The sequence below is a fragment of the Taurulus bubalis genome (genome assembly GCF_910589615.1).
Source record: "Taurulus bubalis genome assembly, chromosome: 4".
NCBI lineage: Eukaryota > Metazoa > Chordata > Actinopteri > Perciformes > Cottidae > Taurulus > Taurulus bubalis.
The window spans coordinates 13,933,962-13,948,819 of record NC_136592.1 but is presented as its reverse complement, the minus strand read 5'-3'; positions in this window follow the sequence as shown (position 1 = coordinate 13,948,819).

Genomic DNA, 14,858 nt, shown 5'->3' with positions numbered 1-14,858 from the left:
CAGATAGATGGAAACTGATTTGATCTGTTATAAAGACTGCTAACTGTGTCATGAATGGGCTGATTCGAAATTGTCACCTTGAATGCATGCAGTGAGAGCCAGTTAAGTTTTACCTTTAAGCATGGAGTCCCTTACTGTCAAGTCAGAATAAAAATGAGATGGATGAGGATGTCTTTCCAGAATAAGACATAATATGAGCCTCTCATCTCAACTTGTTCTTCGTCACCGCTTTGCTAATACTATCCAATCCAGCCACATATATAAAATGGTACCCTAAAATGCCAAACCATAATAGCCAGTAGTGAAAGAGGTATTTTGATATTTTACTCATGTAAAAGTACCACTACAACAGTGTAAAAAAAAAAAGTCCTGCATTTAAAATGCACAAACACAAATTTTGTATTGATTGCAAATGTTTTATTTGTTTGTGAAATATTGGATAATTTGACCTCTTTGGGGAGACGGGTCTAATTACAGCTGCGTTAGATCATTGGTTTAGTAGAACAAGAACATCAAATGAGACAACGGCTAGCATTAGATAGAGAACCATCTGTGCATTGATAAAGTAGAGAAGAAGTAAAAATGGGCGTACTTGAAACCTATGAGCCGATCAAAGTGGTGCCACAGCTGCAATCAGATTCTACTGTCTTCAGGCTTCTAACTGCTATTTAAATGAAACAATGTGAGGAGTTTACAGGAGAAATGTCTCTTTGGTGAGACGCCTAACAAACTCATAGAAACATGACAAAGATCCCTAACAAACGCACAAAGGAATTCTTTACATTTCAAGTCAAAAGGGCTGGCAAGATATATAAGAGTATATGTGTAAAGTAACTTAAAAACTGAACTGATAAAAGCATGATCATGTGATAATGCAGGTGGCAATTAAAACCATAAGGTATATATGAGGTATATACTGTCTCATCTTTTTTCTCAGCACTATGACTCCATGTTCCTGTTTATAGCTGCTTTAGGTGAGAAATTATCATCTCTTTTTCCCACTCTGTTCTTCAGTATCATGCAGAAACATCTGTTTTTGACAGTTATATTGGATTCTTAATTCAAACTAGGGAGGATCATTAGAGATTTAATGGAGCACAATAGACTTGGGGAGACTAGTGAGCTCCTAATCGAAGGAGGCTGATTCACTCACAGAAACAGAATGAGTGGGAGGTGCTGAACCAGTTTCACATTAGGTTGCAGCTTTTGACCAAACTCTACACAAATCACACATTAGGCAGCCAGTGGGGGAATACAGTAAAGCTTACATCAATGAAAAAAAATCAATTTTCCTCATTCTTCCCAAGGTTGCCTGCACTCTTCTCAAAATAGTTTGTTAGTTAAGTTGCAAGATTGTTTATATGAACAATAAATATCTTCTGAAGAATAAAACAATGTTGGTTTGCTGTGTGATTGATGTGCTTTTAGATATATGACAGAAATCTCGGAGGCTCCTTCATAATGTTGCTTTTGTTACAGTGTTGCACACAATTCTGGACCTTTTCTACTGAATATTTTTGGCATCTTCAGTACACTGAATATTTATAATTGAGTAAGTAATTATTTTCTTTTGGGATGGGATGCAGTAAACATTGAGTTCAACTGAAAGGTTACAGGGACTTTAGCAATTAGCGCAAGTCACCAGCTTAATTACTTCTACTTGATCACATTGCATTCTTGATATTGAATTCTTTACATTTCAAGGAAAACTTTCATTTGAAGAATTCCAGATTCCAAAAGGAAATTGCAAAACGTTCTTTTCCTTTAAAGCTAAACCCCGTAAGTTTATTGAAAAATAAAGGACAATTGGGGATTAATGTACCCAAGCCAGCTAACTTTACTTGTTTATGCTTACGTAAGGATACTGAGTCCACAAACTAAATGTAAAAATAGTGTAATATACTATTCAGTCTATACTCTCAGTCGGCCTTGACATGTTCTAAAGACATGTCTGTGGAGAGCTGCCTGGTCAAGTGGAGCCACAACATTTGTATGTACACAGAAGGATGTTAAGGTGACGTGTTTTCTTGCCCTGAATAAAAATACTCCTATTGAGAAAAACATTCACTCAACCATCTGCTTGTCAGACATATTGTATATACTATCATTACCAAAATGTTCAACATCTGGAACCCTTTTTTTGGAAACTGCTGCTACTTGAAGCCCCAACTCAAGAAAATAAAACCACAGAGCAGCAAGAGGGTGTTAAGAGTAAATAAAACTGACAGGAGTGCTAGCATCAAGCCTTGCAGTTATGTTGTAATGTCTATGTTATAATAGAGAGGTGGGCATAGTGTCTGAATATGAGGCACACAAGTGCAACACATATATTTGTGCTCTATGGTTTCAGTTACTTTAGTTTCACAGTGCTGTAAAACCGGTTTGATTGTCCATGAGCCAAAACGTCCCAGTAGATTTACCCCCTCCTGATGAACAAGCTTCAGCTCCAACAGAGGGAGATGGGTTTAGTGCGATATGAGTTTATTTTTAATATCACAATGTGCAAGATTTCAGAGATGCACTTAGTTTCTCAGATTCATTGAGATTTGTTGCCTTTGTGTGTTAGCGATCCTTTCTTTGTTCAATTTATTGTATTTTATTGAAAAATATGTTGAAAAGCAAGAGTGAGAGATGCATGTCTGGTGTTCGATAAATATGATTTACAATTAAGCTTCTGTAAAGGATAAGCCGATTTTAAATATTTTTGTTATCAATAAATCTCCAACCAAAAATGTGTTTTGTGTATGTGTTTTTGTGCTCGTTAGCAGGATAGTGTATGTGTCGTCAACTCCAAATAATTAATGTGATGTTTTTTGGATGGATAATTAAGATTTAACAGGCTTTGGCAACACGGACAACACTCGTTAGATTAATTCACATTGGTGTTGGTCTTTTCATGGGATCTGTAGACGACAGAAATGCTGATCAAGACCAGTTTAAAGTTCAAATAGAATGAAAGGGCGTTTTGTCTCGATAGGCTTTTGAGTTTCAGTGTGGTGGAAAAAACAGCATCTTGTTCATTTTTCTTTCTAAAGAGCAGCATAATGGTCCGTTGAGCCCATAGCGTTCTAATTATGGCACTTCAATATTTTGGGTGTGTGTTGAGTGTTGCGGGCAATGGTCTGAACGGACCACACAACCATGCAACCATTTATGGTTTAGGATTGGTTGGTTCTTAAATGTTATGAAAAAGGATGGCTCTCCAACAGCTTTTCCCTCTCTCACACACACACACACACACACACACACACACACACACACACACACACATTTTTACAACAGAGGTGTTCATTCATACACACATTCATTCATATATATATATATATATATATATATATATATATATATATATATATATAAATATATATATATATATATATATATATATAAATATATATATATATATATATATACATATATATATATATATATATATATATATATATAATACAGACAGCAGTCTTTCTGCTAGACTGCGTGGATGTCTGCAGGTGTAGAACATCTACAAAATCAAGTGGTGTAACAAGCCGGTGGTTCCACACCAAGAGCATAACAGTGACTGCAAAGAACTTCACATCCTGTCAAACAGTGAAAGTGTGCTAACTGAACTCAGAAGGGTGAGTAAGGCAGACTAGAGCGTTTACTTGATAGCTATTGAAAGTGACATAAAATCTTGCCTCCACAATAGTACCATTGTGAAGCAAACACACAGTGATCTGATCTTTAGGTTGCTGTATGTTGTGGGACACCAGGATAGCTTCATCCATTGTGTATTAGTTGGTAACTTCACTTGATGTGTTGGCCACTCATTATAACTGTGTGTGTTTCATTAGCAGCTCCTAGTTTACATAATAGTTTTAATTTATCGGCATAACAATATATTTTTGCACAAGTTTCTAAATGCAGTATATTATCTCTGCAGTGCACTTACAAATATATATATCCAGTGATTTGTATGTATAAAACATTCTCATTGTATCCAGTTTACTTTAAAGTACTTAGCTCTAGTATGTGGAAGAGAGTTCAGTTAAATCAACTGTCTCTAAAACAAGTCAAATCAATTGCAAATACAATTCATTTTTTCTTTTGTTTGTTAATGTTGCTTTGTTGCTCATGTTTTTGCTTTCAAGCCTCTGTTACTTATTACACTAGATTCTGGAATCTGGATTCTGGATTCTAGAATCAGGAATATGGAACCTGCCTCACCCTTTTCCTGCCGCATTCAGCATAAACAGTTGAAATGTTTAACTTCTACCACTCTAAGTGGTGAACGCAAACGTAATTACATTAAGCTTTGGCAGTTCAATTGTACAGAACATATTGTTGCAATATCAAGTTTTCTATCATCAAGATTTAAATAGCATGCAGTTTAGAATCCATTCATAAGAACCCTTTGAGTATTTATTAGGCAGTGGCAAATGGTATGTTTGGATTCCCCTCTTGACGCTTTCAGGATGGACTGCAGATAAACCATTGAGGCTGCAGGTACGACTAGATAGGCATGACTATAATGACTCTGATCTATGCTGACAGACAGAAACTGCAGACAGGACTTCAGTGCTTCCCAGAGCAGACTTGAGTACCAGGACAGACAGACAGAGACACTGAGAGAGTCAGACAGGAGTGTGGCTCCCCTTGTGCTGAGCAGACGTTCTCAGGGCTGGTCACATTACCTCAGCCTGAATGGAGTTTGTCTCCCAGCTGCTCAGCTGAGTCCTCACCCTGTCACTCCCCTCTACTGGGATCTATTTCTGTCTAAGTCTATGCTGGGAGACATCTGTCAACATGTGTAACGCACCCCAGGAACAAAACTAAAGTCTGTACCATGTGGGACTTAGCTATCAGTGTCAATACATTTCAACCTGCACAGGGAAACATGGTGAGAAACAGGGAAAAGAAGAAAGAGAGAACCCTGCATTAATGGAAAAAAACATTGAATGTTGAATTGTCACTTTTCTTTTAGATAATTAAATCATTCCTTTGAGCTAATTCAGAGAAAAAGATACCACAAACTGCAAATAGAAAATATAATCCTGATCAAAATGAAAAAAAATGTAAATGTTTATTATTTATGTTTATGGTTCTTACAATATGTACATAATTTCCATAATTTGTCATATGGATTAACATAAATACATCTGCACACAATGTTCAATAATCAGTATTATGTAGCACTATTTCGCCTGTAGAATTTCTATACTCATTTTCTAAAAGTGGTCTGAAAGGGAAATGGTGTGTAACAAAGCATACATTCTGTAATGTCAAGATCCAGGGCTATTTCCAGTCTGCCATAAACCAGCATCAAAAATATTGATGACTTCAATGTGCTCTGTATGGATAATAAATATTCAACAATTCGATGAAAAGACCTTATAACAGTAAGTGGTTGAGTGATGGTCTGACCCTTTCAACAACCTGAAATCTCAGCGTTTTTTTTCTTTTTCTTCCCAAGACTTCTGCCTGGTTCATTATATTAGTTCATTCTGAGTGGCTTCTATAGCAAGGCTGACTAAATGCCAATACATCTAATCAATATGTATATAATTAAAGCAGTTAGCATATCCGACTATGCAGTACACACACATGTTGTGCACTACCTCAGAGGATGAATGTGAACAATAGAGAAGAGCATTGTATACGCTGTTTGTTTTCACTGCTTTAAATTCCGCTGATAAACAGAAACCGTATCCTTTTCAACAGAAAGCCACAGCGAGGTGAGCAGTAGTAAGAATGTCAACTCACATTATGTCTGAAAAAATAGGTCTATAAGCTTCTCCATGTTCCTCATATTTACTCATTAGTGGATGCATGACTGATGACTCCCCTCAGGGTAACCTCCTCGCTGTCTTAAGTAAAATACTTCAAGTTCTATTTATTTATCCATTTATTTATTTATCTCAGAGTCGAGCATGGGGTTGTTAAGGATGTAACTGAGGAAATTACACTGCTTGGAGCTAGTGTTTTCTTTCATTCTTTTTCATTAACTATTTCCATGATACATATGACCTTTGCTGTACAACAGTTATTGAAACAGTAAAATTCATGCTTACTTATCATTTCATGTTCTGACATGACATATTTCCTGAACTATAGTATCAGCCACACACAACCTATAGAATTCCTTTATGAATAAAATCAGCAAAAAGACATGGTCTATCATGAAAGGCCATTATGAATCAAAAAGGGGGATATAAAAAGCACCAGAGCCTTGAAAGCATTGTTAAACTTTGAGATGAGACATGTTCCATTTAGGCTGATGTTTTGAATACTATCTGCATATGAAAACATTCATCACATGCCGTAGTCATCTAGTTCTTAAATACCTTTCATGAAGACTTGAGGGCTGGCTACAATTGCCTTTTTATTAAACAAGATGTAGTCCATCATAATTACTTGACACCAAAAGGGATTTGCCACATTCAATTCATAAGAAGTAGTAAGTAATGGCAATGATAAAACAAAACTTTATTTTCTGAGCTTCAGTGCGATTCTGATAAAGGACTTAATAATTTGTTTGGGTGCTGAGGGATGATGTTTTTGTGCTGCCCAGTACATTTGTCCTTTGTCCTGACAGAATGAAGCTTGCAGACAGTACTTTATACTGACTGGTTTCACACAGGCCACGTAGCACCTCAGATTTGTCTCTAGACTCAAGGAAATTGTCTGTCCCACAATGGTGCTTGAGGGCTTTATATAGTGTATTGTCACCTGGATTAGTGGGCTATGCTATTCTGGGAATGAGCATTTGGCCACCTTCTGGCTGCAGGAAGGTTTTATGGGTAAGGACACTGTCCCAAACAAGGTCACGGGTAGAACGCATATTACAGCTGGTGTCCATCCTCCTCAATATCTCCTGGACAAGATCTCTGACACTGAAATCTCAAAATCAGTTATACAGCATATCTTTGATCATGTTGCATACAAATTGTCATAATTAGAGATAGCACGATAATTTAGTGATGTCCTAATGGACAAAGGGTTTACGATGCTGTCCATGTCATCCCATCCCCAGTTTGAGTCTGGCCAGGGACCTTTGTTGCATGTCATTCACCATCTCTCCCACCATTTCCTGTTTGCTTCCTACTGCGTACTCAAGTAGTCCCAATTAACTGACAAAATTAATTTTATGATCTTACGATCATATCAGCAAATCACTGTTGAAAGAAATCAGTTGTATGATGTGACAACGCTGTGGTTAAGGTTTGGTTACGTTTAGGCAGGAGAGCTGAGCAGACCCTCATCATCATGGTAACAATTAAAACATGTGGTTAGGGTTCGGGGAAGGATTGTGCTCATACTTCAAAACAAAAAACGTTACTGTCAATTCAAAATCTTTTGACCTCCTCCCGACAAAGACTTTAACATCATGAGCCGACTTCCTCCATGTACTACAGTCAGTAAACTGAAACGTATGTCATCATGAAGTTTAACAGCTGTAGAGCGTACCGTGTTCATCATTAGCTTAGCATGTTAGCATGCCTACTTTTGCCAATTTGCATCAAAGTACAGCTGTTGGGGATGTCATTCATTTTGCAATTATTTAGTCATAAACCAAATGTTTGGGCAAATAGATAAAAAATCCAAAGATCAACAATTGTATTACAATTCATCAAAAGGGAACAATTAATATCCACAACCATTGTCATGGCAAGCCAAACAATAGCTGTCATGGTGACACAAGAGTCCAGAATCCAAAGTCGGGATGATTCATCCCCTGGGAACCACGAATGTCTGCACAGACTTTTCTGGCATCCATCTAACAGTTGAAACCATTGATGCGTGTCTTATTGTTCTCTGTGCATTGTATAATTGTGTCAGCACAGATGTAATATTGTGGTATGGCAGTCTGTGATACACACTGTCAAGAGGAATGTGCATGTCTTTTGTATGATTATTGTTTGTAATTGTAATGTTAAAATGGGGAAAAAGCAATAAAATCATAACAAATATATCTTCTTAATCTACACAGTTTACAGCCAGATCTGAATTACTGATAACTTTTGTGTTACAAAACAAGATTGGATGTTCAGTATGTGGTCTCTTTTTTACCTCTTGGCCCAGGACAGACCAAATACTTTAACTTCTCCCAAGGGAGCGCTCTCTAAACATCTCCTGCTAATACCATCAGGCCGCCAGGTAGAGTCCAGTCAGATTGTATAAGCATAGCTGAAATCAGACACAGAGCTTGTCAGTGATGACTCAGACAGTCCCTCAAGCCCAACACAATTTGGCGCACAGGACAGCCACCATACCTCAGCATATTCATGCAGGGTGTGCTCTGAATATTGAACACTTGTTCAGCACAAGAAGGTTTGGGAGTCCTGCATGTTAATTTGTAATGATATTTGAGGCCACACACCCTCTCTTCCATGAATGACCTGCACTTCATCAGCAATAAATAAGAGCCAATTAGATACCAAGCATGGGAACCCTTGTATAGTAAATGAGAAGCATCTCCTGGATAAAGCTCTCTGCTGGAGAACAGGGAGAATAACTCAGCCTAGCCCTGGTTGTTCTTAATGTGATTCATGTTTGGTCTGCTGAGAGTTCGGACAATTCGATTTGCATTCCTAAAAGGATATTTCCCTGCTTTTCCTATTCCTTAATGGACGATTTCTAAACTTGTTGACCCAGTCACTACTGAAAGTATAGAGCTCTGATAATCCTGAGATGTGCTTGTACTGATATGTGCACATTATGTTGGATTAAGAGGGGGAAATGAACTTAAACGGCAAGGTTTTTAAAATATATATATTTATGAAATATTTTAGTTGAGATTTCAGACAGTTACAGACTGTGTGTGTGTGTGTGTGTGTGTGTGTGTGTGTGTGTGTGTGTGTGTGTGTGTGTATGCAGGGGGAGAGGGGGGATTAATTGCATTATGTTAACGTATTTAATGTATTTATGGTCATGATTTCTTTGTATGAAGATTTATCTTAGCACCTACTGTATATTTAATAATTACCATACAAAGTTACAACCTGATAGATTTGTGCACATAATTTTGTATTTCTTTACAAAAGACATGGAAACTCACTGCTGACATTTTGAAGATCAGTAATGGCACTTTTTCAATCAGGTGTGCCAATTTGTGAATTTGTGAAGCTCTGCGATTGTGAATGTACTTTTTTTAATTGTAATATTTGTGTTATCAATTCATTTACTGTTTACGTCTTGTTAATACTTGTAAGATTTAAATTAGACTTTGTTTGTCTTAAAAACAGTTTAAACCCAGAGCAATGGATGCAAATAATGCTTGTATTTGAACGTTACAAAAAGTAAAGAAGCACTGTAGTACCATCTACTGGCTTTAAAAAATAAAACTCAAATTATTGTGTTGTTCAGCTCATTCATTCTTTTTATTAATGATGTTTCCTCTGCTTAGGCTTGAAAAATGGAAACATACTGTCAAGAGTTTTTCCTGCGGACTAACTTTAATTAACCATAATAAGTTATACAATCAATTTCATAAGGCTCTCACAATGATTTCTATTCTCTGTGATGGCTAAAATTAAACTACTAATTTACTTTTTGCAATTTATTTTTGAATTCGTAATAATAATTTGTCTCATCGGAAGCCAAATATGATGGATATTTTCTCTTTGCACTGCTTTGTGGAAAATTGGGTAATTTATCAGTTTCACTGAGCAATTAAAAAGCCATGGGGAAAATATGATGGGATATACTACATATTTAAAACTGTTTAACTCACTTCTGTATTTCATGGGACTGGAGAGAAGGTTTTGGGTGGAATTTCATATAGGGGCTACCCTACCTGGGTTGTTCCATGATTCATTATTTTCTAATTATGCAGCATACAAGTGCTCCTTATACAAAATGCTCCTTTGAACATTTACTGCTCACCAGATATGTGACTCCCATGTCCCATCTCTGAAATCAGTTCAGTGGACAAAGTTTGGGATTTAAAATAAGAGAGTGACACTTAATCAAGGATGTTTAACTCTAGGTACTTTGGCTGCACGTTCAGTCACTTTGAGATAGCACTGCAGTGGAGTTGAGGTTGCGGGTAAAGTGAGATTGAAGGATCATTCTTGACTTTAGACAAAATCCGTCTTCCCACAAGGTCCACTCAGAAGCTGTCCTGCAGCTTTCGATCATATCTATCTACCTCTGCAGATGGTGTTTTTCCAGTCGGAAATACACTGTCCATGTTCAATTTTCTGAGCACTTAAATTACTTTTGAGAAAATGTTTGATAATTAGCTGTTTCCCAAGTCAAGATTGCCCACATTATCACTCTCTAGACTGTAATACAGCAACAGGATTCCTGTGATTAGCCAGGCAGATAAGATGCAACATAATTCACCTTGCTCACACATCAGGGTTGTAGGAGAAATGCACGAGAAAGTGCAAATAGCAATTGTATGTATATTGCTCAACAGAGCCAACCACTTGCTGCCACCAAGATCTGAACCTGTGTCCTCCATTCTCTCTCAAGAGAACAAAAAGCTACCGCTGGTTTTTGTTTTTTCCAACCTTGATCCTTTTCTCCACATGTTCCAGGGAAAGAAGCAACACATGGCTGTGCTTTCCTAGGTAAGTCTTTCTTGTGAATGTCTTCTTTCTTGTGAACATCTATGAACAAAAAGAAAAGCTTGGTCACCACCTATAACTCAACTACTTAATGCTCAATATGAGAAAATTATGCTTTTATATTATGTGAAAATTATCTGGCATTCAAGGAGAGAGCACACAGAATATAAGATGCTTGACAACCCACAGTGTCACAAAAACAAACGCATAGTGTATCTGTTTTTTCTGTTCAAGCCGCATATGAATCGAGTTGTAAACTGTTATATATGAGAGAGTTTAAGAATTCAGTACTTTCTTTTTATGTAATAAGAAACTTAAGAACTGACTTGTGTGCACACGGAAGTGACAGATCACATCCTTTCTGAAATCCTGATGTCTTGTTTTACATGTAATCATTTAATGTACATATTAGATTGTAGAGAATTGTTACATATTTGTACCATTACGAAAATTTAACATTCTTGGCTATGGCCCATTCACAGTTTTGTTTTCATATTTTCAATGGTTGCTGAACTTAATAATTGTAATTTAAATTAAGATGAAAGAAAATAACAACATTTATGCGAAAAGGGACAAGCAACCTTTTACTTACAGCGGATGCTGTGGTGATTGTGTGATTTTATTTTTTCTCGATTTGAACTCTGCATTCACTCTATTCTATTGGATCACCTTGAATAGTGGGTAGGCATTAGGAATTGGTTTACACATGGTTCAAATCTCATTCATCAAACCCTTTTTTGTTCTGTTCACCTACATGCTGCCATTGGGACATACCATAAACATACACAATCCAGTGTTGTTGTTATGCAAATCTATATGTCCAATTAAAAAAGCAACCATTTTCTTTGACAGTCATTCATTACTTTTGTTAGGAATGCGGTAAATTCATCCTTGACATGTCTGATGCAACAACCATGAATTTACATTATGTCCCACTTGTAGTTCATTTCATTACTGCCATCTTGTGGTCAAACACTTTACAGTTTAAATCAAAATGGACACTACATCCATGAAAAAATACCTGAAATATCCACAGGTATAATAACTGATGTGAATTTAAATAACCTCACAGTATTCAAATATAACATATTTGGAACTGACAGCAGGATTCAAATGAACTATAATGATATCACAGTATGTTACCTGGCCAAACTAACAAAATAAATCTATATGACAGCAGGCGGCACGTGAATATATTTCTTGATTTATTTAATTTGATCTCTGGAGCTTGATTTCACATGATTTGATGATACTTTTACATTTAAATAGCTACTTATACCGGGGCCATAACATGCTTTCATGTTTCACATTATGTCTACTGACATGTTATCAGGAAAGATTGTTTATTCAGCAAGTTTTAGATATTCAATCTGAGTGGTCCTTGATGCAGTTTGAGTAATACATCCCCAGTTGTGCATATTAGTAGAGGAGCAAGATGCAAGAGCAAGATGCAATATTGAAATATTATCTTGATCAAGCAGCATTTTCCTAATTGCCCAATTCTCAGAATTGAGTGAGTGTGACGCAGGACACTCTATAACAAGATCACAGATTAGAGAAACAATGTGGATTAAAACAACGTTTAAAAACAAATACAAACATTAATCCATCGGTTCATCCATTAGATCTCTTGTGCTTCATGGCAAGAAGAAGCTGTATTATTGCGATGATCTCTCTACTGAATACCGAAGGTCCAAGCAAGTTTCAAATAATAATATTAGTTCAGTGAAACTCACATCAAAAGAGAAACGAAGCAAACCAAAAGAAATAATATCCAACTTCACATAAACCCCTACTGGAAATGTATTCTTTTCTTCGAGTGCAACGCGGGCCTTCACTGACTTTACTGGCACACTGGGCTTAATTAACTTGGAGTGGACTGTTTACTGGCTTAATTTTGCTTTTGATGAAAGATTGACGTCTCTCAGGACTGAAGCAGCAATCGAGTGCAGGCAAAGAGAAAGGTCTAGTGCTCCCCAGACTAACAGGGAAAGTGACCAAATAGACAGGATGAAAAGAAAGTCTTTGAAAGTGATGGGATAAGGTATATCCGAGTGTGTCAATAAGAGTACTTTCAGGAGTAGTCTTTTAAACTACATTCAGTGATTCGATAATCTACATACTAAATAAATAATAATCTAAAATAATCTACATACTGAATAAACAAGACATTCAGTGTTAATGTGTATTTTTGTCAAACTCCTTTCGGCATTCATCAGACAACAAGCAGAATCTGACATTGTGGATTTGAGGATGTGAAGCAAAATTAAGACTATTAAAAAGGCAGTGGGTCCCAACGTCGAGGTGAGGACTTCACAAAGGCTCGCAAAATAAATTAGTAGGATCATTTAAAGGGATAGTAAAAAATGTGTGGAAATATGCTTATTGACAGAGAGTTTGACAAGAAGATCAATACCACTTTGTCTGGTAATTATATGGCAAGCAGCCAGTTAGCTTAGCACAACGACTTGTTGCCTGACATTTAACAGTATTGATCTGTTCATCTAACTCTCCAAATGTTGAACTATTCCTTTTAATTCAATTCCCATTAGAGTATGTGTAAATGTTAAATGTTCTCTACTTTTTTCTCTTTTTCTGTGTTTCAACTTGTGATCAGTAAGTTAACGATGCGGATTTCATATTGCCTTCGCACTACACTGCTCATAAGCACTATAAAAGTCCATGAGTTAATTGATAAAGTGTTTGTATTATCTGAATTATGTTTATTACGACCATTCATCATGCACAATGCGTTACCAGTCTGGTCTTGCGTCATAGTCATGTACTGGCAGACGGAGGAAGTGACTCATGTTGCTCAATCAATGTGAACAATAACACGGATGTTGTATTCTCAATATTACACCCAATACACAGAACTTCTTAAAAAACTGCTACACCTCACACCTTCTAATCCACTGTGCAATAGCCTGAGAAAAAACAAATGAGGTCACGCAATAAAGTGCAGACCTCATCAGATCCAGATCTGAAAGTCTCTGGAAACAAAGCCTGAAAGGTTTATAAACCTGCTCTGAAAGAAGGGGAAATAGTTGTACATCTTGTCCTATGATGGTGCTGCAAGAAAGGTTAGGTCAGGTTATCACTGTAGACATTAGGATTTATCCTGTGGGCCAGATGAATATCCAATGAAAATTCAATGGAAATCTTGCTATTACAGTAGTTTTTAAAAGGTCATGTATTCATTAAAATCATTAGGAATACTCTGCGGACCAATATTATCTGAAAACTTCATGCAAGTAGCCAGTACTCTTTACATCCCCATACCAGTGAGCAGAAACAGGAAGAATGAGTGTGAAATCAACATATAGGTCCTCAATAAATGGTTTAATGTCACACTTAATTAAGAATGATACTCCATGCTGGCTCATAAACCATTTGGGCATCAGGATGGCAGACTACATTTGGTTTGAGTGCTGTGTCAACAGACATCGGTCCTTGAGTTAAAAAAAACTGAGTGTGTCTCTGTGCTGGGACATCCCCGGAGAGGAGGGCGAGACAATGTAGTCTCCCTGAGATTGTAAAGTGGTGACTTTAAAATCCAATAGGTCATATTCTGTTGTGATGGGGGTCACTTTTCTAGAAGACCGTTTCCAAAAGATAAAGATAAAAAGGCAAGATAAAAACAAAAATCACCACGGTAAGTCAATATTATCAGATGAAACGTCAATATCATGAAATAATAATTCATGAGAGAAATTCAAGCTATGCGATGTGCTACAATTGTCTCAAAATTTTGAGTACAAATTATGGATGAAAAGTCAATACATTTAGATGAAAAGTTAAAATCATGAACAGTTTGACTCAATATTTCACAACTCAGAAGTTAAAATATCAAATAGTCAAAAGTTGACTGATTTCTTTGTATTATATATATATATATATATATATATATATATATATATATATATATATATATATATATATATATATATATATAATATATATATATATATATATATATATATAAATATATATATGTATACTACAATGAAACCCCCAATATTCAACATTATGAGAAGACTTTTCTGAGATTGTCGAAATCTGTAATTACCATCCTATTAAGCCGAATTATTAAATCACAATTTTGACTTTGTGCTTAAGTTTTCATCGATATGTTCCTCTCCCTGGCGAAACAGGTGCTTCTCTTGGTTTCTCTATTGCCAGCTCAGCAGTAAGGACGATCCTTGATTTGTCTCGGCACATATCTAAATGCCACGGTGAAGAACAAACCCTCCGGGCAAGACACCAGACATGTTATTCCGATGAGAGCAGATTGCGAAACGTTCA